At 41.8% G+C, this 27,472-nt stretch overlaps 1 protein-coding gene, 2 long non-coding RNA genes and 1 other non-coding gene across 5 annotated transcripts in view; 2 read left to right on the top strand and 2 right to left on the bottom strand.

Moving 5' to 3' along the window:
* The window catches only part of LOC120871946 (zinc finger protein 420-like), a 719,570-nt gene that overhangs the window by 341,318 nt on the left and 350,780 nt on the right, over positions 1-27,472 (bottom strand). The window lies entirely within an intron of this gene.
* On the top strand, positions 3,173-3,282 carry LOC120873377. Its single transcript, XR_005723451.1, has one exon. It is a non-coding gene; the product is annotated as a U6 spliceosomal RNA (small nuclear RNA).
* On the bottom strand, positions 6,679-24,587 carry LOC120872089. Its single transcript, XR_005723169.1, has 3 exons — positions 24,505-24,587; positions 18,533-18,537; positions 6,679-6,691 (listed from the first exon to the last, which is right to left on the bottom strand). It is a non-coding gene; the product is annotated as an uncharacterized LOC120872089 (long non-coding RNA).
* Positions 6,770-25,219, top strand: LOC120872074. Its single transcript, XR_005723150.1, has 4 exons — positions 6,770-6,780; positions 17,098-17,105; positions 19,785-19,789; positions 24,511-25,219. It is a non-coding gene; the product is annotated as an uncharacterized LOC120872074 (long non-coding RNA).

Below are 27,472 nucleotides of genomic sequence, written 5' to 3'. Positions count from 1 at the left end.
AGGGGCAGCAGTCCTGACCCTTTCTGTGTATCTTTTTGTATACAAAAGGTCTCAGGTGATTTACATTATCTTCTGGCCAAGAGGCTTGCTAACACTTTTTGGCTCTCTTCCTTACTGAATGTTAATCTCGTTTCCCCTGAAGTGTTTTTCTTTAATCTGCATCTCCTTAAAGAACTAAAGTTACATCTCTATAGAACAAAGGCACAGTGGGTTATAACAAAGAAGGTACTTAACTCAAAGATCTAATGTTGCTACTTGTTTTTTCTATATACCAACTATATCAACAAGTAAAAGATATGAAAATTTGGCAGCAAGTATTGGCTCAACAAATGAAACCTTTAATCAGTCCTATTCTAACGATTTTGACTCCTCAGAAGCCCCTACATTCCTAGGATGTTTTAAGCTTCCTGTGCCTCCTGCGGTCAGGAGGCCTCAAACAATCACATGCGCAGCTGTACGAGTCATGCAGGCAGGCTAGAAAGCCATCAGAGGGGTTTTTTGATCGAAACACTTGTATTATGCCCAGGAGATTTATTATCTAAAAGCTCTAATTTTTTCCAGAAAAAGGTAGTGGGGGGACAGCCCCCTGTTAATGACAGAAGAGTAGGTGGAAAGCATAACACAGTAAAGCAGGCAGACTCTGTTCTTGGGGGTGGATGCTCAGGAAATTCCAGGGGGAACCCCTGAAGCCTGATCACGTCCTTGTGTTTTGTCAGGCTTCCTTCCGCATGATCGTGTCACACGCGGGATTCCTCACACTGGCCCCTGGCAAACAGATAAGAAAGCCTTCCTCAGCGATCAATGCAAAGAAATAGAGGAAAACAACAGAATGGGAAAGACTAAGAAAAGATATAGGTATCTAAAAGCAGAGTTCCAAAGAATAGCAAGAAGAGATAAAAAAGCCTTCTTCAGTGATCAATGCAAAGAAATAGAGGAAAAGAACAGAATGGGAAAGACTAGAAATCTCTTCAAGAAAATTAGAGATACCAAGGGAACATTTCATGCAAAGATGGGCTCGATAAAGGACAGAAATGGCATGGACCTAACAGAAGCAAAAGATATTAAGAAGAGGTGGCAAGAATACATGGAAGAACTGTACAAAAAAGATCTTCATGACCCAGAGAGTCATGATGATGTGATCACTCATCTAGAGGTGATGGAATTCCAGTTGAGCTATTTCAAATCCTGAAAGATGATGCTGCGAAAGTGCTGCACTCAATATGCCAGCAAATTTGGAAAACTCAGCAGTGGCCACAGGACTGGAAAAGGTCAGTTTTCATTCCAATTCCAAAGAAAGGCAATGCCAAAGAATGTTCAAACTACTGCACAATTGCACTCATCTCACATGCTAGAAAAGTAATGCTCAAAATTCTCCAAGCCAGGCTTCAGCACTATGTGAACCGTGAAATCCCTGATGTTCAAGCTGGTTTTAGAAAAGGGAGAGGAACCAGAGATCAAATTGCCAACATCCACTGGATCATGGAAAAAGCAAGAAAGTTCCAGAAAAACATCTATTTCTGCTTTGACTATGCCATATTGACTATGCCAAAGCCTTTGACTGTGTGGATCACAAGAAACTGTGGAAAATTCTGAAAGAGATGGGAATACCAGAGCACCTGACCTGCCTCTTGAGAAATCTGTATGCAGGTCAGGAAGCCACAGTTAGAACTGGACATGGAACAACAGACTGGTTCCAAATAGGAAAAGGAGTACGTCAAGGCTGTACATTGTCACCCTGCTTATTTAACTTTTATGCAGAGTACATCATGAGAAACACTGGACTGGAAGAAACACAAGCTGGAATCAAGATCGCCGGGAGAAATATCAATAATCTCAGATATGCAGATGACACCACCCTTATGGCAGAAACTGAAGACGAGCTAAAAAGCCTCTTGATGAAAGTGAAAGAGGAGAGTGAAAAAGTTGGCTCAAAGCTCAACATTCCGAAAACGAAGATCATGGCATCCAGGAAATAGATGGGGAAACAGTGAAAACGGTGAAAACATTGTCAGATTTTATTTTTCTGGGCTCCAAAATCACTGCAGATGGTGACTGAAGCCATGAAATTAAAAGATGCTTACTCCTTGGAAGGAAAGTTATGACCAACCTAGATAGCATATTGAAAAGCAGAGACATTACTTTGCCGACTAAGGTCCATATAGTCAAGGGTATGGTTTTTCCTGTGGTCATGTATGGATGTGAAAGTTGGACTGTGCAGAAAGCTGAACGCCAAAGAATTGATGCTTTTGAACTGTGGTGTTGGAGAAGACTCTTGAGAGTCCCTTGGACTGCAAGGAGATCCAACCAGTCCATTCTAAAGATCAGCCCTGGGATTTCCTTGGAAGGAATGATGCTAAAGCTGAAACTCCAGTACTTTGTGTACCTCATGCGAAGAGTTGACTCATTGGAAAAGACTCTGATGCTGGGAGGGATTGGGGGCAGGAGGAGAAGGGGACGACAGAGGATGAGATGGCTGGATGGCATCACCGACTCGATAGACGTGAGTCTGAGTGAACTCCAGGAGTTGGTGATGGACAGGGAGGCCTGGCGTGCTGTGATTCATGGGGTCGCAAAGAGTCAGACACGACTGAGCGACTGAACTGAGAGAGCTTCCAAATGTTGTGGCATCTTCTAATGGAAACTTTTTCCCCTATGATTGGCGAACTTTAATAAGAGCTCTCCTTAAACCAGGAGAAGATCTTCAATGGACAGTGTGGTTTCATGATATAGCCAGAGATCATGCTAACAAGAATGCTCGAGCTGGCACTCCCCAAAACCAAATTACTTACGAAATGTTAACTGGCTCCAGGCAATTTGGTACCATAGAAGCTCATATACAATGCTCTCCTTTGTTGCATGAACAATTAAAAACAGTGGCCCTTGAAGCTTGGGATCGAATTACTCCTCAAGGAGAGCCTTCAGGTAGTTACACTAAAATATTACAAGGGCCTAATGAAAGTTATGCTGATTTTTTAGCTAGATTAGAAACTGCTATTTCCCGTACTGTAATTGGAGAAGAAACCAAAAAACAGCTAGAAAAATTACTTGCTTATGAGAATGCAAATCAGGAATGTCAAAGAGCTATCACTCCAATTCGTGAGACTGGGACTATTATTGATTATTTGAAGGCTTGTGGCAATCTAGGATCAGAAACTCAAAAGATGCAAATGCAGTGCTCGCTTCGGCAGCAAATATACTTAAAAAATTGGAACGATACAGAGAAGATTAGCATGGCCCCTGCGCAAGGATGACACGCAAATTCGTGAAGCGTTCCATAAAAAAAAAAAAAAAAAGATGCAAATGCTATTTGAGACAATGGTTGCTGCCTTTAGAAAGGGAAATGAAGGATGCTTCACATGTGGAGATAAAAACCATTTAAAAAGGGACTGCCCTAAGAAGGCTAATAAGAAACCTCCAAGAATTTGCCCTCTCTGCCTTAGAGGAATGCACAGGGCCAAAGATTGTAAATCTAAATTTGATACTGATGAAAATCTATTCCAGGAAACTCCAAACAGGGGACCCCCACCCAGGTCCCCTACAACAAAAACCAGGGGCAAATTCTATCTTTTCCCTCAAACCCTCAACATCCGGCAGCACTGCCGTCAACATACCAGCCCTAAATGATTTTTTCCTTTACCCTCAAGCAGTCCCTTCCAGAGTACCTACTGGACTTTTTGGACCCCTGCCCCCACAAACATTTGGTCTCTTGCTTGGCCAATCTAGTTTGACTTCTAAAGGAATTACTGTTCACCCTGGAGTAATTGATTCAGATTATAAAGGAGAGATTCAAATTATGATGTCATCTCAGATTCTATGGCAATTCAAAAAGGGGGACAAAATTGCTCAATTACTTCTTTTGCCTTACATTTCTATTAACTCCTCTAATAATGTATGGACAAGCAGATTCGGCAGTACAGATCAAAACCAATCCTTATGGACATCATTGGTATCTGTATGTGCCAAACCAAATATAAATATCAAAATTAATGGTAAAAGATTTTCTGGTCTCCTTGACACTGGATCTGATATTAGTATTATTTCCAAACACTTATGGCCCAAATCCTGGCCTATACAAAAGGTCTCTTGCCAAATTGTGGGAATTTCTCAAACTAAAGTACAAGAAGTCTATCAAAGTGTTCAGATACACCCACGTGAGGGACCAGAAGGCCAGCCTGCAACATTAAGAGCTTACATGATAGATGCAGCCCTTAATCTAATAGGAAGGGACTTACTTATGCAATGGCAAACTCAGATATACATTCCACATTTTTCCCAGGGGCCACGGCTCATTTAACAAACAAAACAATTATCAAAATAACTTGGAAGAATGACGAGCCTAGTTGGACAGAGCAATGGCCCCTTAAAAAAGAAAAATTACAGGCTGCTAAAGAACTTATAGATACACAATTTGAATTGAAACATATTGAGGCATCTTGCTCTCCTTGGAACTTTCCTATTTTTGTTATAAAAAAGAAATTTAACAAATGGTGCCTTTTAACAGACCTTAGAAAAGTTAATGCATCTATGAAACCTATGGGTGCGTTACAACCAGGAATCCCATCACCTACTGCTGCTGCTGCTGCTGCTGCTAAGTTGCTTCAGTCGTTTCCAACTCTGTGCAACCCTGGGACAGAGTGGCAGCCCACCATCCCTGGGATTCTCCAGGCAAGAACACTGGAGTGGGTTGCCATTTCCTTCTCCAATGCATGAAAGGGAAAAGTGAAAGTGAAGTCGCTCAGTGGTGTCCCACTCTTAGCGACCCCATGGACTGCAGCCTACGAGGCTCCTCCGTCCATGGGATTTTTGAGGCAAGAGTGCTGGAGTGGGTTGCCATTGCCTTCTCCCATCACCTACTACTATTCCTCAAAATTGGCATATTATTATTATTGATTTACAAATTGCTTTTTAAATATACCTTTATACCCTTTAGACCAAGAGAGATTCACTTTGTCTCTCCCTATTCCTAATCACATTGGGCCTCATAAAAGATTTCAGTAGAGTATGTTACCTCAAGGTATGCTTAGCAGTCCTACTATTTGTCAAAATTTTGTAGTCAAGGCTTTACATCCAATGTGACAGCATTTCTTTCATGCATATATCATGAATATATTGTAACTACAAAAAGGAGAAATTATATTTTTGACACTGAATGGCCAGGATATTCTTTAGACTCTAGAGAATACTGATTAAAATAAACTCTTGTGAAATTGCAAAACCGGTTCTTCTTACACATGCAGTTAGGAAAAGGTTAACTTGTTAAAATACTTTTTTGGAGCTCCAGTTCTGCCTGGGAAACAAAAACAGGCCTGAAAAAAACCCTAAACTTAACTCTTATCATGTCCTTGGGATACACAGACCACTCTATCTAGGACTCCAGCCATAAACAAACTGGTGAAACTCAAAAATAATAATAATACAACACAAAGATATTTTAAATTTCAAGCAGAAAACTATGCCTATCCATCTAAAATTATCTATGTCGCAATATATGTCTTTGTTTTTGGATAATATGAAGTTAATGACCTCTATTTAATTCAACTTCATGTGAACTGAAAAATAAACAATATTAAAAATAATGTTTATTTAAATATAAATAAAATTTAAATATAATTGTTTGCTAATCTAATTAAGACATGTCTTAAGTCATCAACATTGTATAATACTTTTATTATGCCTAGGTTTAAGGTAAACTAAATTTGTCAGCAAAAATATAACTTTATATATATATAAATAAATATGTAATGATATAATATAATATAATAAATATATTCACCAATCTATAAAATGCTATCATACAATATACTTCATAATTGCTAAAGAAAAATAAAATATATGCTTTTAATAAAAAGATATGAGAAATGGCAAATAAAATGATAAATATAAAAATATAAAAAGGGTTTATGATAAATAAAAAAGAATTTTATGATAAATGGATATAACTCATTGCCCTGAACTTTCTTCCTCTTCCTTCTTATATGTTTGAATCGATACAAATTTTTTTATAGGGGCCACACCTCTCTGGAATGAAACTACCTGACATGTTATAAACCACCTATTACCTTACTTTGCAGTAACACCTAATTCGATACAGACAGACAATGGCCCTGCCTATATTTCTAAACAATTCAAACAATTTTTAAATTCATTCTCTATTAAACAGATTACAAACATTCTTTATAATCCACAAACACAAGACATAATTAAACTAACACATTATACACTAAAACTACAAATACAAAATTAAACAAGGGGATCTACACAGGAACACTTTTATCTTTCTTATCCAGAGCAGACTTTACTAGATTCTAATGCAATATATTCTTTAAGCCTATAACTATTGTTAATATAGCTTTATTTCTATTTCCAGTCTGTAAGATTCTTAAAACAAAATAACATCAACTACAATGCCTGTTTCACAATACAAAACAAAAACAAAATAAAAAAGACACCATTTGGGAAATAAGTTATTTGTTCTTAAGAGTATCAAAAATGCAAACTATTCATCTTCTTTTCAGGTCTGTCTTGAAACTATAATCATCTTCCTTAACACACTGAACAGAGAGATTCAACAGCTGCCAGGCTACGTTTCTTTTCCAGGAAAAGGTCAGGTATTTGGATGTGAGCAGCGTTTCATTTATCAAGTTGTTCTCCATCAGCTTTTCAATAATTTCACTTAGGAAAAAATGTTTGACTGTTTGCTCCTAATCCTTTGCCACAAATAACACAAACCACTTAAAACAGAGTCAGATCCCATTACTTTTTATATCAGAAAAAATGTATGTATGGAATGAGGAAGAAATCAAGCCATTAATTCAAAACCGCAGTCAAATACCAGTCCCCAAACAGATCTCTAGATCATTTTTTTAGACTGAAATATTTCCTAGGAATGTTTTCATCATTATCGCTTTCCTTTCTTTCTATAGCTATTGTCAATATAACTTTATTTGTTTTAAATTTTTTAAACTTACCACAAGGAGATATCTTGACAAGAGCAGAAAAACATTTCAAGGAACTGAAGGACTCTTTTCTTCCTCTGCCCAGTTGGTACCAGGACGGGTTGAATAAACAATGGAAATCTGGGGAATTAATCTTACAGGGAAAGGGGTATGCTTTTATTTCCCCAGATGGATCCAACAAACTCACACGGCTTCCTCTTCGGAAGATCCGACCCGAGGGGTCCGCCAGCCTTTGAGATAGAGACGAACGAACAAAAATGCCGGGAGGAAGAAATTCCGATACAGGCCATGGTGGCTCTAAAGATCTCCAGAAAACACCACCCTCGGCGGCATCAACCTTTTTATCTCCCCTCTTGGGGACAAATAAAAACCCTTATTAATAAAGCTGAAAATCTGATTTCTCAACAGAGATTACCTTGGAGTCCTGAAAACCTTATTGCTATGCTTGCTCTGCTTGCTTGCCCCTCCCCAGCTCAAGCTGAACCAATTACTCACACTTAATGGGCTTTCATACCCAACCCCCTTTACTTCAGGTCATAGAATGGACGGAGAGAGGACCAATCGTATTAACCAATGACTCCATACATATGCCTTCTCGATGGAGAATTAAAGGGGGAAGGCAATGGCACCCCACTCCAGTACTCTGGCCTGGAAAATCCCATGGATGGAGGGAGCCTGGTGGGCTGCAGTCCATGGGGTCGCTAAGAGTCAGACACGACTGAGCGACTTCACTTTCACTTTTCACTTTCATGCATTGGAGAAGGAAAAGGCAACCCACTCCAGTGTTCTTGCCTGGAGAATCCCTGGTGGGCTGCCGTCTATGGGATCACACAGAGTCGGACACGACTGAAGCGACTTAGCAGCAGCAGCAGCAGCACACCCTGAAGAAGAAGGGAAACCAATATCTCTCTAGGTTATGAAGTCCTTCCTTTGTGTATGGGCCCAGCAGAATTATGCATAAACGTTAATCAACAAACTTCGGCTTTCGTCCTGCCTCCAAAAGAAGGCTTTCGGACACTGCTTCGATGATATTTACTGCCCTTTCTTTGCCTGTGAACCATGTTTATACTACTGAAACTTAAGGGAAAGAATTAGGGAAAAAACAAAGAACACTATGCAAAGGGTTAACTAATAAGAACTTCAAATATATTCCTGTTCATTGGGACAAATGTCAGGCCAAATAAGGAAAATTAATATTTGCGGCTTATCATACAATTGACGATTGGGTACCCCATGCTATGTGGTTATCAAACTGCTCAGATGATGTTAACAGCACTGTGTCTAATTATGCTGCACAAGTATAGCCTGGACAGTTACTAATACTACAATGGAGCATTACCATGACAGAGGACTTCTTGGATGGCTTGACTCTCTTGGTGGGCTTGGAATGACCCGCTCTCTTCCTCCAATAGTCCTTGATAAACAGACTGGGCCTGAACAATGCGACATCTAGAAACTTGCTGCAAGCACCAAGGAATTTGGGACTTGGACCAGACATTTCACAGGGGCCAGTCGTAGCCATAGCAATTATTTCTTTTGCTATAATCAATCATAGTTTCTACAAGCCTGTGTTCCCCTTCCTTTTGTTGTAGCTATAGGAATTTACAATTCAATAAGAACTTAACTTCTCTAACTTGCATAAATTGTAAATTATATACCTGTCTTAACTCCTCTATTTGCTCCAGAGATTCCCTACTTCTTTCTCAGTCTCCCTTTCTCTTCCCCTCTGCTTTCCGGCTGTCCTCCTCTCTACCTCTTCCCTGACTCCCATTTGGCCTCTCTCTGCCATCTGTTCCCTGCAAAATGCTTCTAACCCAACCTCCTTGATGATCCTAAATCTTCATGAATTTCTGCCTTTTTCCTCCTCTCTGCCCTCCCTTTCCCCCAACTTTCTGGCACCCTCAAGTGGCTATGCTTCCTTTCACCTTGCTTGCTTTCTCAGCTCCTCCAATTACTGGATGAGTGAAAGTCGCTCAGTCCTGATGACTCTTGCGACCCCGTGGCTGTAGTCCGTGGAATTCTCCAGGTCAGAATACTGGAGTGGGTAGCTGTTCCCTTCTCCAGGGGATCTTCCCAACCCAGGGATCGAACCCAGGTCTCCCGCATTGCCAGCGGATTCTTTACTAGCTGAGCCACGAGGGAAGCCCGATCACTAGGAGTCCCCTTTCTCTCCCAGCAGGATATTGCTCTGTAAACCAAGGTTCCAACTCTTGTATCCCCTTTGGGGGATCTCCGTGTGAACCGCCTCTCCACTGTCATCCTCTTTGGGCCCCTGATACACACCCCTCTACTTGAAGGCTATGGTGATAGACAGGGAGGCCTGCCGTGCTGCGATTCATGAGGTCGCAGAGTCAGACACGACTGAGCGACTGAACTGAACTTGAAGGCTATAGAAGGGGTCAGCAGAGGATCAGATGGTTAGATAGCATCCCTGGACTCAATGAAGATGAATTTGAGCAAACTCTGAGAGATACAGGGGTCACAAAGACTTAGACTGAACAACACCTTCCTATTTTGCTCACCTTTAACTCTCCGGAGATCCTGCTTTTCTCTAAACTTCTCTCCTTGCCTATCCGCAATCTTCAAAACTTCCTCTCTTTCATGTTGCTCTCTCTTCGCAAGTTCCTCACCAATCCTCTTCATTGTCATCGGTTCTTCCTCAGGCTTTTTTCAGTTTTCTGTTTCTCTCGAAATCGATGTCTTTGCCTCTCATGACAGTCCCCTCCCCATACCCCCACCCCCACCCTCCATTTATGGGAATGGCAGCTGATAAGAAGCCCTCCTCCTGCAAGAGCCAAATTCCAGCTGGTGGAAATTGGGATGGAAGAACCAGGGGGTCAAGTGGCTGGCCCAGGTCACCCACCTCGACACAGGGTCATTATGAAGACAAGGAGCCAGGAAATATGGGCGCTGGGAGGGAGTGGGTCTCTGGAGCAGGGCGCACTCCCCAGAAGCCTAGGACTTGGGAGAGGACGTGGTCTCCAGGGGCGGAGAAGGAGAGGCTGAGGACCGCGGAGCATAAATACCCACCTCGTGGAAGAGAATTTTATGCGCTGCAGGAAGTGCAGAGGGGACAGTAAATGGTTTTAAGACGGAAGGAGGTGCAAAACGCAGCGTTTCCGAGTTCCAAAAGCAGGAACCGGCTGCAGTGCAGACTTTAAACCAAAAGAGAGGTGCCCTTTCGCCGCTCACGGAGACGTCTGAATTTGCTGGGGTTGGTGGGGCGGGCGCGGGGATTTAGAGTCAGCAGAGACCCTCAGACCCGGGGTACCGAAGGAAGCCGAATGAGAGCGGCACGTGTGACTAAGAAAGAGAGAAACTCACGCCGCGCTGCTGAGACAGCTGCACCGCCGGCTCTCCGCTTCCGGATGCGGGAAGCTGCGCCGGCCGGCAGGGAAACGGCGGGGCGGCCTGGGGAAGCGGCCTAAAGGGAGCCAAGCTGTCAGGGTGCCGGTCACGGAAGGAAGCCGGGTCTGCCCTGCACCCTGGGAAAGTGAGATGGGCGGGGCCTCGGCGCGTAAGGGGCAGGGCGGAACAATTCAATAGTGTAATCTCTGAGGAAGCTGACTGCAGGAAATTAAAAGACCTCTGCTTCCTGGAAGGGAAGTTAAAAAGCAAGTCATCACATTGACAACTGCCGGGGTCCAGCCCCCGCAGGATCCAGGGGAACCTGAAGGAAAAACAGCGACGACGGATGATTTAGAAAGAGATAAGGAAAGAATATTGTAGATAAGAAAATAGAGGAAAGAAAGAGGCTGATATTCCTTGGTTTACATAGAAAGCTGTTGGGAGCCAGCGTGAGGAACTCCGCCCATGGCAAAGGTCATGAGGAAGGAAGCTTGGCATATGCAAAGGCGTGATCAAGCCTCAGGAAACCCCCTGTTCCCGAGCATCTACCCCCCAAACCAGAGTACTTTACGGGGAGCTCTCCCCCATAACCATTTCTCTCAGAGAAGGAATTAACTTGCAGCTCCAGTTAATAAAAATTCCTGGGTGTGACAAGAGTGTTTCAACTTATGGACTCTGTGAAGGTTCTCTGGCCTGCCTGATCAGGCTCGTCCAGCCAAATGTGATTGTTTACAGCCTCCCAACTGTGAGAGGCACGGGATGTTTTAAAACTTTCTAAATACAGACTCTTTTGAGAAGTTAGAAAATTATTAGTATGGTATAGTGGATTGATTAGGAATTATATTGGTGAAGGGTTTTTTCATTTGTCGCCAATAATCACTGCTAATTCCCTGCCCTGGGTGTGACAAGGATGTCTCAGGTCAAACCTCTCTGCTGACAGACTAGCTCCTGTGACAACCTCTCAACCATAAACAGCACAGTTTGGAGTAGCCATCAGGCTACCATATCCTTAGGCACCTGGGAATATATTAATCAATGTATTTGGAATATAGAAAAGGAAATATAGTTTTTTGATGTTAGCAATACTAGACTTTTTGAGTTAATGAATTTTCTCTTTTGTTATAGATCACTGTACTTTGTTATAAATCACTATGCTATGTAAAAATGTAACTTTATCACTATCTTAGGACAAAATAGATCTTAAGGGGAACATTGGTGAATGGTTTACATTTGTTGAGCCAATATTTGCTGCTAAATCTCCATATTCCTGCCCTTATAATGAATATAACTAGCATATAGGAGAAATAAGTATTAACCTTTAAGATTAATCATGTTAAACCTTAGGTTAAGTAAATTCCTTTCTTGATTATAACTCACTACACCCTCACCCTATAGGAATGCAACTTTATTTGGAGGGTGGCGCCTGATTTAAGAAAAAAAAAAATCACCCCTGGAAAAATAAGTTGTCTGGTTAACTGACCGGTATCAGAAAGGGCCATAAAATGTCAGCAGACCTCATGGCTAGAAGATGATGAAACTCATAAGACCTCTGTATAATTTTATATGAAGCACCTGATTGTGACAAGGGTCAGGTCTGCTGACCCCCGCGTGACTCTGTTTTCATCCCTATGTATAATAAAAAGGTATATAAACAAACCTGAAAAATAAAGAAATCGGATCAGTTTCTGGAAAGACTGATTCCCCCGTGTCGTTTCTTTCTTGCTCCCCGCTTTCCTGGCTGAATTCCATCTGAAATGTGGGTACTCACCAAGCCTGCTAATTCCGCCTGGGCTTCTGAGATCGGACCGGGGAGGCCTCAGTGCCTCCTCTCCTTTGGGAGAATGGAAAGACGCCTGTGGCCTATGTAGGTGGTGATTGGTATTCCATATAAACCAGTTATTCGGCCTCTTTTCTCCACTAATTCTCCTACTACACTATCTGTTTCTAATCTCCCTCTATATCTGTAATTAAAAATGTATTTTTCCAAGGACGCCGACTCCGTCCCCACCTTTGAATCACCCTGGATCCACCGGGGCTGGACCCTGGCAGAAAGCCAATAAAACTTCGAGACAAGAAGTTTGCCCTGTTCACGGAGGCCACAGGTGCCTTCCCGGTCTCCTGAGGGAGTGAAGACGCAGAACGTCTTCCCATTCAGGTCTTAGAAACCCCGGGCAGATAAGCGAATGCAGGGAGCCTCTATGCTCCAAGGGATCAGCCTGAAAAAGAGGGAGGGAGAGAGAGAAAATGATTGACAAGAGGAGACCAAGCTGCTTCAGTAAGCGAGGCCCATTGTTTTTATTTTCAAAAGGGTCTTTTATACCTTTACTTGTACATAAAGGGAAATGAAAGATGCAAAGTCATACAGAGTCAGCCCAAACATTACATCTGTTTTGTCTTTATCGAAACCAGGATTTTTTCTGCAAATCTTTCCCATAGACAATGTTGTGTACATTATCTTCTGGCCTTGGAGGCCTGTGAACATTTTATGACCCTCTTGGATAAAGGCTGTTCAACCAGAAAACTTATTTTCCCTCAAAGTGTTTTTTCTTATATTTCTAATCTATGTCAGCCTCAGAAAGTATTAAACAAGTTACATTCTCATGGAGCAAAGGTGCAGTGAGTTACAAGAACCAATTAGCTCAAAAGTCTGATGTGGTTAATTTCAAGGCTACACTTGTTTTTCTTACTTTCCAACTATGTTAACTAATGCACTCCCAGGTGCACAGTGGATAAGAGATATGGGAACTTAGCAACAAGCATTGACCCAATAATGAAATCCTATACCAGCACTACTCTAATAACTTTTAACTCTTTAAAAGGCTCTATGTTTTAGGCTTTCCATGCCTCTCACAGATGGGAGGCTGTAAATAATCACATGTGTAGCTGCGAGAGTCTGGATATACCTGCCAAGCAAGCTAGAATGCTAACAGAGGGGTTTTGATGTGAAATATTCCTCTCATGTCCAAGAGACTTATTAGCTATAGCCCGAAGTTAATTTTCTCCAGAGAAAAGTGGTCAGGAATAGCCTCCTGTTAATGTCAGAGGAGTTGGTGAAAGTCATGAAATAGTAAAACAGACAGATTCTAATTTTGGTGTAGATGCTCGAGAAAGCCTAAGGAGCCCGTTGAGTTCTGAAGCCTTGCTTAACAGTTCTCTTCCACATGACCTTGTCATGGGTGGGATCTCCCATGGTGGCTCCCGGCAGACAACAAAGGTCTTTATACTCAAAATAATGTAATGTTAGTTGCTTAGTCGTGACCGGCTCTTTGCGACACCATGGAGTCGGACTCCTCTGTCCGCCAGGCTCCTCTGTCCCGGGAATTCTCCAGGCAAGAATACTGGAGGTGAAGTCCCTCAGTCGTGTCCGACTCTTTGCGACCCCACGGACTGTAGCCTTCCGGGCTCCTCCGTCCATGGGAATTTCCAGGCAAGAATACTGGAGTGGGTTGCCATTTCCTTCTCCAGGGGAACTTCCTGACCCAGGGATCGAACCCAGGTCTCCCACATTGTAGGCAGACGCTTTAGCGTCTGAGCCACAAGGAAGCAAGAATACTGGAGTGGGTGGCTATTTCCTTCTCCAGAGGATCTTCCTCACCCACGGATCAAACCATGTCTCCTCTAACACAGACACATTCTTTACTACCTGAGCCACCAGGGAAGCCCAGATATAATGTAAGTGCTATGGAAATAGTTGAGATGAGTGGCAACTTAAAGTTGTGTTTTTTGGAATATCATGGAATTTTTTTACCAAATATTTTCTATGCTTCAATTGACTCCATGGATATGCAGATACAAAGGGTCGACTGTATTTTCTTCTCTCCACATATCAAATTCCTAAATATGTAATATCACATACATTTTCAAATTAAATTCACGGGTTTTCTGATTTTGCTTTAACCTGTCACGTAACATACTGCCATTAAGTCTGGATGTGGCATCTAACCAAAAACAGCTGCATATGTAACCCTCTGTATGAGAGGTGTAAATAGGTAAGGAGACATTTTTGTGGACTATCTTTAAAACATGATAAATGGCATTATCAACATTACTCATGATTTAAATATTCTATATACATTGCAGATCATCTCCATTTCAACAATTATGTAAGGGGAACAGTAGAAAATAAAAATTTTATCATGTTCTTATGCAGTGCTTAAGCAACTGAATGTTTTATCTGAAGAGCCTATGATATAAAAATTAGAATCAAAGTTTTGCTTTTTGAATGCTGGTCCATAAGAAGGCTGAACATAGACGAATTCATTATTTTGGACTGTGGTGCTGGAGCAGATTCTTGTACAGCAAGACGAGTCCCTTAAGACCATCAGTCTGTTGGGGCTGCTTTGAGGAGGGCAGGAGGAACTCCACCTTGAGGCCTGTCAGCCATCTTAAGACAGCAGGAGACTTTGCCCAAGAATGAGGAAACTATTTTTAAAGTAAAACCTGGTCTCCTTGGAGACCTCCCTCCCCATAGATAGCAAAGATAGGAGTTAAGGTCAGGCTGCCCAGGTTAGATTAACAATGAAGATATAACCCTTGAAGTATAATCACTGTTCCCCTTTAACCTTAATTGTTAGTTCTCCCTACACATACATGTTGTAAAACTAAATCATATACATCAAAAAAAGTTGCAAACATGTAAACAGTCACTTAGTGTGGGGTATAAAACTGAGTCTCTCGAAAATGTCAGGGTCCTTGTTCAGAACCGATTCCCCTTGGCCCTGCTGGGGTAATAAACTGTACTCCTCTGTCTTGAGTGTCCTCCGAGGTGTGCTTTGCGACACTGGATTCTCATTTTTCCGTAACAAATCCTAAAGGAAATCAACCCTGAATATTCACTGGAAGGACTGATGCTGAAGCTCCAATACTTTCACTACCTGATGTGAAGAGCCAACTCACTGGAAAAGACCCTGATGCTGGGAAAGATGGAAGGCAGGGAGGAAAGAGGATGAGATGGTTGGATGTCATCACGGACTAGACGGACAGGAGTTGAGCAAGTTCCGGAGATGGTGAAGGGCAGGGAACCCTGCCTGCTGGCATAGGGTTGCCAAGAGTCCGACAGGACTGAGCGACTTAATGACAACCCACTCCAGAATTCTTGCCTGGGAAATCCCATGGACACAGGAGCCTGGCGGGCTACAGTCAAAGAGATCTGACTGAGCACTGCGACCATTTTATATTTCTCTTTGCTTCTAATGCTCATACAAGTAACCAGCATCACTGAAACGAATCTCCTAAAATGAAGAGTCTTTGTAGTCAATTTACTACCATGCTCATATAAATCAAAAAAGCACAATAATACTCTTCCCCACCACTCGAGAAAGAACTTCAGCTCCAGCACCAGTCCCAAAGCTGAAATTCTAAACTAGTTCCCGAACACGGGATTTGATGCTTATAAAATTATCAAGTGCCACATCATAATTAAAATGACTTTTTCCTTATAAAATACTACGTATTTCGTGCATTTTATGTGTTACCTCAGGATTTTACATCCAAAGGAAATCACTCTCACAGCAACGACTGAATTTATTTGGGCTGGAGGAAGGGGTCAAGGAATAGCGAGGTGCAAAGTGACAGGAGACCACGGATAAGGAGGAGAGGGGACGCCACAGGTGCAGCTTAACAACAAAAATGAACAAACAAAAAAGTACCTCAGGTTTCCAATGGTTGGCCGCACCTACCAAGTCTCAGCTTCGGGAATTGGCTGTAGAATCGCTTGCGTCGAAGCAGAGACTCTCCAGAAGTGGTATCAGAAGAATGCCACAGCGAGGGGCAGGGCATAAGGCATACTCCTGCCCCTGGGTGAGTGAGGGGCGCAGGGTGGGACACATGCCTGCGCCTGGGCATGTGAGGGACGGAGCCGAGCAGGGCCAAGCAGGGCTGAGGGGAGCCGAGGGGGGCCAAGCGGGACGAGCGGGGTCGAACGGGGTCGAGCTGGGCCGAGGGGAGGCGAGGGGGGCCCCCCCCGATCAGGAACAAGAGGACACCTGCTGTGTTCTTCCTTTTGGTCCCCAGGTATCTTGTCAGGGTTTAGAAGTACATGAGGGTTTTTCCCGTCTTGTGTTGCATCATTGATTGCTCATAACTTTAACAGTTTTAAGTAAAAACTTAAAATTCTGTGGGATAATTGCGTTGGAAAGAAAGGTTTCCTCTTAACAGGATTCCTGCTGATGAGGCTGAAGCAGTTCAGTATGAGAACTGAAACCTGGTGTGGTGGCCGGGCTGGGGGTGGGTGGGGGTTGATGTGGGGTGGTGGCTGGACCCAGAAATATTCCTGCAATTAGAATTAATTTAAGCTGTTTAAGTAAATAAGAACTGGCTTTGTGCAGGGATGACAAGCTGGAATGTGAAACACACAGCTCTTAGTAACACCTAGAAAGAGAAAAATATCTTGACATTCCACTTCTTCAAAGATCAAGCTTATTAATCACTGCAGCAGCCCAACCACAATGCACCCTGAGGGGAATGCAGGCTGGAGCAAAACAGGTACCATTCTGAGCTTCCGACATAGTAGCCTTGGTAAATTAGGAACAGCCTCTTGGGCCCATCATCCTCCTCAGGAAGTCCAGGTAAGTTTTGGGGAGTCTCTCCTGGTTTTCAGATCTCCCAGTTATGGGGTGATAACCCCAAATTTTATTTGGCAGGGTATTAACAGTTAAGACACAGGAGGATCCTGGCTGAAAGTTACTGGGATTTGCTCAGTTGAAAGCCACTCACTGACACTTCCCTGGTGGTCCAGTGATAAAGAATCCACCTGCCAGTGCATGGGACACAGGTTTGATCCCTGGTCTGGGAGGATACCACGTGCCTTGCAGCAACTAAGCCTGAGCAACACAAGTACTGAGCCTGTGCTCTAAAGCTTGTGCTCTGCAACAAGAGTAGCTACAGCAGTGAGAAGCCGGCATAGCAATTAAAGTAGTTCCTGCTTGCTGCAACTAGAGAAAGCCCACATGCGGCAAAAAAAAAAAAAAAAAAGGCTCAGCACAGCCAAAAGAAAAAAGACATTAAGTGATCTGGACTGACCAAAAAAGGATATTCAGAATGCCAGTCTCCAACCAACCAGCCACGTTTATGTATTTTATGTACAGAATTTATAGGCCCTGCTCGCCACAAGGAGACAAAAGCCAGGAGCACAGTGAAGACCCAGAACAGCCAAAAATAAAATTTAAAGTTATTAAACAAGAGAAAAAATTTCCTGCAATGAGAACTGCATTCTTCTTTATAGAAACTGTTTGTGTTCCATGCTTATGATGACATAGCTTCAAATACTTTTGAGAAAAACTTGTTTACATCATAATATATAATACATAAGTGAATACTTCCTCAATGTAACGGAATGTCAACAATTACTAGATGATCATTTGACGGTAATCAGGCAGTTTTAATTTTTCTTCTCTCTTTGCTTTGCTGTTTCCAAAAGCTCTGTCAGATATGGACAACAAAGCAGACTACAAAACAACATCTTGAGAAGACATTACAATTTATTTTCACCAAAATGATCACCAACTTTGCACTATTTATAAATATTTCTGTGTGTATTAACTGCCTGAACTCAAGTCCTAAAGGAACTTTCTTCATGTTTATAGGGCAGCTACTATGTTCCCTGTCATTGTCTTCTGTGCATTTCCACATTGCAAAAGTCTCAAACTAACCCACCGACTTATGTATTTCTTAGTGTAAGGCAGAAAAGAAATGTAAATTAAACTTTAAATCTCGGTCACAACATGTGGACAGAGAAAATAACGCTAAGGAAAAACTTGAAAAAAACAAAAGAAATAGGGCAGCATGATCTGAGAGAATTGCATTGAAACATATATATATTACTATATGTAAAACAGATAGCCAGTGGGAGTTTGATATATGACTGGGCATCCAGAGCCACTGCTCGGTAACAACTTGGAGGGATAGGGTGGGGAAGGAGGGAGGGGACACATGAATGCCTATGGCCGATTCATGTTGAGGAATGGCAAAACCCATCACAGTATTTAAAAAAAAACAAAACTCAAGAAAAAGGAAGTTCTACTACAGCTGACAATGAACTATGGAGCATATTTATTAATTCTATAATGTTACATCAACATTTTAATATGCTTTCAAAAACTAGACTTCTATTTAGTATTAATATTAAATATTTCCAAACATTACTGTTCATTAGGCTAGTGTAAAAATGTCTTAGGCAATAGATAGTAAATAGTAATTTTCTGTTTAGTAAAACATAAATAGTAATTTACTACCACTTTCAACAGCCAGATAGAATAATGGAACATATCTTTAGAGCAGAAAAAGGAATATAACAAATTCATAGCATGAGTAAACATTCAGTGTTTTGTTAAACAGTCTCACTGTGGTTTCTCCGATGTTTGACTACTGATACCTCTAGACTTTAAAACCAACCGCTTCTTATGCTGCCTATCTGGGCAGGCTGAGAAATTCCCATCAGACTGGAAGTCTATAGTGCTCCAACTAGAAAGCTTCATCAGTTAACAAACATTCTCATAACATATCATCTGTCCCAGTATCCAAACCAAACTTTGGGTTTGGTTCCATCTTGTGCTTTCAGTGACTTCAAAGTAACAAGAACAAAAAAGTTGGGATTGAATCTGTCAAATTTTTAGTTTATCAAACAAACAAAGAAAAATGCCACCATGCAGTATGCATTCTCACTGATTTCTGGACTTCTCTGGTGACTCAGGGATAAGGAATCGGCCTGCCAATGCAGGAGACAAGGGGTCAATGCCTGGTCCAGGAAATTCCCACATGCTGTGGAGCCAGTAAGCCCCCGAGCCACAACTGTTCAGCCAATAATAAATAAATAATCAAAAACAAATTGTTTCAGAATTCTCCAAGGTCAAAAAGAGATACCACTTTTAACCTTAGTTCCTGAAGTTTATTTCCTAATAGTTTACATCTTTATTTTTCTATTTTCACTTCATGTAAATCAGGTGCATCAGTTCAGTTCAGTTCAGTCGCTGAGTCGTGTCCGACTCTTTGCGAACTCATGAATTGCAGCATGCCAGGCCTCCCTGTCCATCACCGACACCCGGATTCACTCAGACTCAGGTCCATCAAGTCTGTGATGCCATCCAGCCATCTCATCCTCGGTCGTCCCCTTCTCCTCCTGCCCCCAATCCCTCCCAGCATCAGAGTCTTTGCCAATGAGTCAACTCTTCGCATGAGGTGGCCAAAGTACTGGAGTTTCAGCTTTAGCATCATTCCTTCTAAAGAAATCCCAGGGCTGATCTCGTTCAGAATGGACTGGTTGGATCTCCTTGCAGTCAAAGTGACTCTCAAGACTCTTCTCCAACACCACAGTTCAAAAGCATCAATTCTTCAGCGCTCAGCCTTCTTCACATTCCAAATCTCAAATCCATCCATGACTACTGGAAAAACCATAGCCTTGACCAGATGGACCTTAGTCGGCAAAGTAATGTCTCTGCTTTTCAATATGCTATCTAGGTTGGTCATAACTTTTCTTCCAAGGAGTAAGCGTCTTTTAATTAAATGGCTGCAGTCACCATCTGCAGTGATTTTGGAGCCCAGAAAAATAAAGTCTGATACTGTTTCCACTGTTTCTGCATCTATTTCCCATGAAGTGATGAGACCGGATGCCATGATCTTCGTTTTCTGAATGTTGAGCTTTAAGCCAACTTTTTCACTCTCCTCTTTCACTTTCATCAAGGGGCTTTTTAGTTCCTCTTCAGTTTCTGCCAGAAGGGTGGTGTCATCTGCATATCTGAGGTTATTGATATTTCTCCTGGCAATTTGATTCCAGCTTGTATTTCTTCCAGTCCAGCGTTTCTCATGATGTACCCTGCATATAAGTTAAATAAGCAGGGTGACAATATACAGCCTTGATGTACGCCTTTTCCTATTTGGAACCAGTCTCTTGTTCCATGTCCAATTCTAACTGTTGCTTCCTGACCTGTATATAGGTTTCTCAAGAGGTAGGTCAAGTGGTCTGGTATTCCCATCTCGGAATTTTCCAGAGCTTATTGTGATCCACACAGTCAAAGGTTTGGGCATAGTCAATAAAGCAGAAATAGATGTTTTTCTGGAACTCTCTTGCTTTTTCCATGATCCAGCAGATATTGGCAGTTTGATCTCTGGTTCCTCTGCCTTTTCTAAAACCAGTTTGAACATCTGGAAGTTCACGGTTCACATATTGCTGAAGCCTGGCTTGGAGAATTTTGAGCATATGACAGTAATCCAGCCTATACCCCAACCAGTAATGCTGAAGAAGCTGAACGGTTTTATGAAGACCTACAAGACCTTTTAGAACCAACACCCCCAAAAGATATTCTTTTCATTATAGAGGACTGGAATGAAAAAGTAGGAAGTCAAGAAAAACCTGGGATAACAGGCAAATTTGGCCTTGGAAAATGAAATGAAGCAGGGCAAAGGCTAACAGAGGTTTGCCAAGAGAACGCACTGGTCATAGCAAACACCCTCTTCCAACAACAAATGAGAAGTCTATACACATAGACATCACAAGATGGTCAACACTGAAATCAGATTGATTATATTCTTTTCAGCGAAAGATGGAGAAGCTCTACACAGTCAGCAAAAACAAGACCAGGAGCTGACTGTGGCTCAGATCATGAACTCCTTATTGCCAAATTCAGACTGAAATTGAAGAAAGTAGGGAAAACCACTACACCATTCTGGTATGACCTAAATCAAATCCCTTATGATTATACACTGGAAGTGAGAAACAGATTTAAGGGACTAGATCTCATAGACTGAGTGCCTGATGAACTATGGACGGAGGTTCAGGACATTGTACAGGAGACAGGGATCAAGACCATCCTCATGGAAAAGAAATGCAAAAAACCAAAATGGCTGCCTGGGGAGGCCTTACAAATAGCTGTGAAAAGAAGAGAAGCGAAAAGCAAAGGAGAAAAGGAAAGATATAAGCATCTGAATGCAAAGTTCCTACGAATAGCAAGGAGAGATAAGAAAGCCTTCCTCAGCGATCAATGCAAACAGAGGAAAACAACCAGATGGGAAAGACTAGAGATCTCTTCAAGAAAATCAGAGATACCAAGGGATCATTTCATGCAAAGATGGGCTCTATAAAGGACAGAAATGGTATGGTTCTAACAGAAGCAGAAGATATTAAGAAGAGGTGGCAAGAATACACACAAGAACTGTACAAAAAAAGATCTTCACGACCAATATAATCACCATGGTGTGATCACTCACCTAGAGCCAGACATCCTGGAATGTAAGTCAAGTGGGCCTTAGAAAGCATCACTACGAACAAAGCTAGTGGAGGTGATGGAATTCCAGTTGAGCTATTTCAAATCCTGAAAGATGATGCTGTGAATGTGCTGCACTCAATACGCCAGCAAATTTGGAAAACTCAGCAGTGGCCACAGGACTGGAAAAGGTCAGTTTTCATTCCAATTCCAAAGAAAGGCAATGCAAAAGGATGCTCAAACTACCACACAATTGCACTCATCTCACATGCTAGTAAAGTCATGCTCAAAATTCTCCAAGCCAGGCTTGAGCATACGTGAACTTCCAGATGTTCAAGCTGGTTTTAGAAAAGGCAGAGGAACCAGAGATCAAACTGCCAACATCCGCTGGATCATGGAAAAAGCAAGAGAGTTCCAGGAAAACATCTATTTCTGCTTTATTGACTATGCCAAAGCCTTTGACTGTGTGGATCACAAGAAACTGTGGAAAATTCTTAAAGTGATGGGAATACCAGACCACCTGACCTGCCTCTTGAGAAATCTGTATGCAGGTCAGGAAGTAACAGTTAGAACTGGACATGGAACAACGGACTGGTTCCAAATAGGAAAAGGAGTACGTCAAGGCTGTATATTCTCATCTTGCTTATTTAACTTACATGCAGAGTACATTATGAGAAACGCCTAGCTGGAAAAAGCACAAGCTGGAATTAAGATTGGCAAGAGAAATATCAATAACCTCAGATATGCAGATGACACCACCCTTATGGCAGAAAGTGAAGAGGAACTAAAAAGCCTCTTGATGAAAGTGAAAGAGGAGAGTGAAAAAGTTGGCTTAAAGCTCAACATTCAGAAAACATAGATCATGGCATCCAGTCCCATCACTTAATGGCAAATAGATGGGGCAACAGTGGAAACGGTGGCTGACTTTACTTTTCTGGTCTCCAAAATCACTGCAGATGGTGACTGCAGCCATGAAATTAAAAGATGCTTACTCTTTTGAGGGAAAGTTATGACCGACCTAGGTAGCATATTCAAAAGCAGAGACATTACTTTGCCAACAAAGGTCCGTCTAGTCAAGGCTATGATTTTTCCACTGGTCACGTATGGGTGTGAGAGTTGGACTGTGAAGAAAGCTAAGCACTGAAGTGTAGGGAACAAGGTATAAGGAAGGTTGAGAAGTGCTTGCAAAGGAGACTCTCAACCAGGGCTGAACATTCTTGCAAACGAGATGTTCAGTCAAGAATCCTCTGTTTGTTCCCGTGGGAAAAGAACATTTCTTGCACACAAGGATGTTTCTCTGATTCCTCAAAAGGAACAGACCCAGGGACAAAACGGATTCTAAGTTGATAAGGAAGTTCCCCAAAACAAAGTCTTAGCTGCAGTAAATAAGTCAAGGTAAAGGTTATCTCGCCCTGTGCCTGCGCACTGTATAGTCTCTGAATCATAGTGCTTGGCAACTTGCTCTGTAGGTCGTTGTGCAAGGGATATAAAATAAAGCAGCTGTAAGAAGCAAGTGTTAAAATATAAAGATTCAAACCACTCTGCAGTGTTGGTGTTTCACTCTGCAGTGTTGGTGTTTCATTCCGTCGCCAGCATCTGGCGCCCAACGTGGGGCACGACGGGGCACGACGGAACCGAAAGGGTGAGCACCCCGGGGCGAAACGCTGAAAGGGGGACTTTCGAGAAAAAGAAAAAATTATGGGGAATTCCCCGTCTTTAAAGTCACAATATATGGAGCTGGTTAAGGGGCTCCTGTATTCTATAGAAATTAAAACGTCTACTCGCCGCTTGAGTGAGTTGTTCTGTCTTATAGAGCAGCATTGCTATTGGTTTCAATATCAAACAGAAGTACAGCTGAATTTGAAGGAATGGAAAGTGGTGCAGAAGGAGTTAAGAAGGCAGCACCAATGTGATTCCTTTAAGGCTGTGGACTTTATGTAGCGCTGTAACACAGGCTTTAAAATTAATAGCTGCTGATAGTGAGGCCGTTTCATGTTCTCTTAAGAAGGATGATCCCCCGTATGAAGATGTGCCTGTGAGTGAAGAGAAGGCAGGCAAATGTGAGGAGGGGGCTTCACCTCGGCCTCCACCCAAACCTCCGGATGATAGTACAGATTCATCCACAGAGACAGATAGAGATGTGAGCTCGGGGGAGGATTCAGATTCTGTAGAGAGTCGGTGGTTTTGGAAATACGGGACAAAGTATATTTTGGGAAATGCTTATTAATGACTCTCGTCCTTTAATGTCATTGATTATTGAAGGTAAACAGTTTGAAGGATTAGTGGATACTGGAGCAGATGTTTCAGTTATTTCTCTCCAGCAGTGGCCTAATGACTGGAAAAAAGAAAAAATTCCTCTTGTTTTAACAGGCTTAGGATCTATAGCAGATGTGTGGAGAAGCACTCAACCTTTGTCATGCCAATTGTCTAATGGAAAGAAAGTATTTATTTCTTTTTACATTGTTAATATACCTATTAATATCTGGGGACGGGATCTTTTATTTTCTTTAGGAACAATACTCACCATCTCATCGGAAAACTTGTAGCCACTGCTCAGATTCCTCGAGCTCTCCCATTGAAATAGTTAACTGATGTCCCTAAATGGATTGAGCAGTGGCCGCTTCCAAAAGTGAAGCTCGAGGCTTTAGAACAATTAGTAGAACAACTTCAATCTGGCCATATCGAACCTTCTATGTCTCCTTGGAATTCCCCTGTTGTTGTCTTTAAGAAAAAATATGGTAAATGGAAAATGTTGACTGATTTAAGAAAAGTTAACAAATGTATAAAACCTATGGGAGCTTTGCAATTAGGTCTCCCTTCTCCTGCTTTGATTCCACAGAATTGGTCTTTGATGGTTTTAGATTTGAAAGATTGCTTTTTTTACTATTCCTTTGCAATTGGAGGATAAAAATAAATTTGGTTTTACTATTCCAGTGTATAATCATGGGCAGCGTCAGGTAACCTTACTATATGGATGGGAAACTTCACTTTGAATATTAATGAACCTAGAGGGCCATTTCAAGTTCATTTGCATATTAATAAATCTTACTCTGCTATAGCATGTGTAAAATTTCCTTATTCTTTACTGTATGGGCAATGGATTTGGAATGAAATTTTGGGAGTTATATCATGTTCTGATTGTAACTTGACTCAAAGTATAAATCGTTCCTGGTGGGAAAATGTTGAAAACAAGATGGTCCATTCCAGTAATTACTCTTTGGTCACTGTGAAAGCACGGACTGAACTCTGGTTGCCTGTTAATCTTACTCGACCTTGGTCGGACTCTTCTGCTGTCACTCATCTTGTGAATGCTGTACAAACTCTTCTCCATCGATCTCGAAGAATGCTTGGCGTTGTCATCGCATCAATTCTCGCCGTGGCTTCAGTAACATCAACAGCAACTGTAGTAGGTCTTGCTTTGCATCAAGGCATACAGACTGCTGATTTTGTCAGGGAGTGGCATAAAGATGCTCATTTATTGTGGCAACAACAGCATGATTTGGACGTTCAATTGGCTACTGATGTATTGAATTTACAACACACTGTTTCCTGGTTAGGAGATCAAGTGACTGTGTTAGCTACAAAGAGTGTGTTAAAATGTGATTGAAACTCATCTCATCTATGTGTAACCCCCGTTCCCTTTAATATGAGTGAGGGTTGGGAAAAAGTAAAAAGGTCTTTAGTGGGACACCAGAATTTAACTGCTGAAATTATGGAATTGGAAAAAACTATATTGTCAACTTTTAGTAAGACGCTGCCTGATATTCTTGGTTCTGATATACTGAAGAGTCTTCAAGAAGGATTAGATAACCTTAATCCTTTAGGGCATGTATCTACATTGTTAACAACATCCTTTGTGAATACTTTTGTTAATTGTTGCTTTATGTTTTATTGCTTTTATAGTCTACCGGCACTGGCGAAAAGGGAAACAATTGAAAAAAAAAGCTTTGTGTATTCAAGCGCTTATTCAGCATCTACAAGAAAAGAAAGGGGGAGATGTAGGGAACAAGGTATAAGGAAGGTTGAGAAGTGCTTGCAAAGGAGACTCTCAACCAGGGCTGAACATTCTTGCAAACGAGATGTTCAGTCAAGAATCCTCTGTTTGTTCCCGTGGGAAAAGAACATTTCTTGCACACAAGGATGTTTCTCTGATTCCTCAAAAGGAACAGACCCAGGGACAAAACGGATTCTAAGTTGATAAGGTAGTTCCCCAAAACGAAGTCTCAGCTGCAGTAAATAAGTCAAGGTAAAGGTTATCTCGCCCTGTGCCTGCGCACTGTATAGTCTCTGAATCATAGTGCTTGGCAACTTGCCCTGTAGGCTGTTGTGCAAGGGATATAAAATAAAGCAGCTGTAAGAAGCAAGTGTTAAAATATAAAGATTCAAACCACTCTGCAGTGTTGGTGTTTCATTCTGTCGCCAGCACTGAAGAATTGATGCTTTTGAACTGTGGTGTTAGAGAAGACTCTTGAGTCCCTTGGACTGCAAGGATATCCAACCAGTCCATTCTAAAGGAGATCAGTCCTGGGTGTTCATTGGAAGGACTGATGCTAAAGCTGAAACTCCAGTACATGAAAAGAGTTGACTTATTGGAATAAACCCTGATGCTGGGAGACACTGAGGGCAAGAGGACAAGGGGACAAGAGAGGATGAGATGGATGGATGGCATCACTGAGTCAATGGACATAAGTTTAAGTGCACTCCGGGGTTGGTGATGGACAGGGAGGCCTGGGGTGCTGGGATTCATTGGGTCATAAGGAGGCGTACACAACTGAGCGACAGAACTAACTGAACTGACAAGCTAGAATGTGAAACACACAACTCTTAAAAAGGGCTACTTCATACTAACACTTCTAAGGAGAAAAATGTCTTGACTTTCCACTTCTTCAAGGATCAAACTTATTAGTCACTGCAGTGGCCCAGCGAAAGTGCACCCTGAGGGAGTGCAGGATTGAGAAAAGCAGGCACCATACTATGCTTTGGACATTCTGACCTTGGTATTTCAGGACGGGTCTTTTGGATACATCCACGTCTTCAACAAGTCTAGAGAAGTTTGGGGGAGTCTCTCCTGGTTTCAGATTTCCCAGTTATTGGTTGATGACCCCAATTTTGTTTGGCAGTGTATTAACATACATAGTGCCCAGTTAAAAGATAATGAGTAGCACTTTCCTGGTGGTCCAGTTGAAAATAATCTACCTGCCAATGCATAGGACCCAGGTTTGATCCCTGGTCCGAGAGGATGCCACATGCCTCGGAGCAACTAAGCCCGTGAGACACAAGCACTGAGCCTGTGCTCTAAAGCCTGTGCTCTGCAACAGTAACCCCAGTAATGAGAAGCCTGTACACAAGTAACTAGAAAGTCACTTCTGCTTGCTGCAACTAGAGAAATCCCACGTACAGTAACAAAAAAAAAAAAAAAAAAAGGCTCAGTACAGCCAGAAAAACAAAGAGACATTGAGTCCTCTGGACTGACCAAAAGAAGCCTCAAAATGCCAGTCTCCAACCATACCCCAGCCAAGTTTATGTGGAGAATTCATAGCCTGACTGCTGTAAAAAGAGAAAGAAGCCAGCAAATGAAGACTTAGCATAGCCAAAAATGAATTTTAAAGATTATTAAAGAGAAAAAAACTTTTAATGAGAAATACATACTTCTTTATAAAACTTTCTGTTCCATGCTTAGGATGACAAAGCTTCAAATACTTATATGAGAAAAAGTTGTTTACATCAGAATATATAATACTTAAGCGAATACTTTAATGTAATGGAATGTCAAATTACTATATGATCACTTGATGGTAATTACGCAATTTACTTCTTGCTGAAAAACTGTAATATATTTACTCTCATTTCTTTGTTGTCTGTTTCTGAAAGATATGTCCGTTGTGGACAACAAAGCACATTGTAAAATATACAGTCTTAAGAAGAGACTAGAATTTTTTTCACCAAAATTATCAACTTGGCACTATTTGTAAA

Source organism: Oryx dammah, unplaced genomic scaffold (assembly GCF_014754425.2).
Source record: "Oryx dammah isolate SB20612 unplaced genomic scaffold, SCBI_Odam_1.1 HiC_scaffold_13, whole genome shotgun sequence".
Lineage (NCBI taxonomy): Eukaryota > Metazoa > Chordata > Mammalia > Artiodactyla > Bovidae > Oryx > Oryx dammah.
The sequence above is the reverse complement of the archived record's forward strand: the minus strand, read 5'-3'. Positions and strand labels throughout refer to the sequence as shown.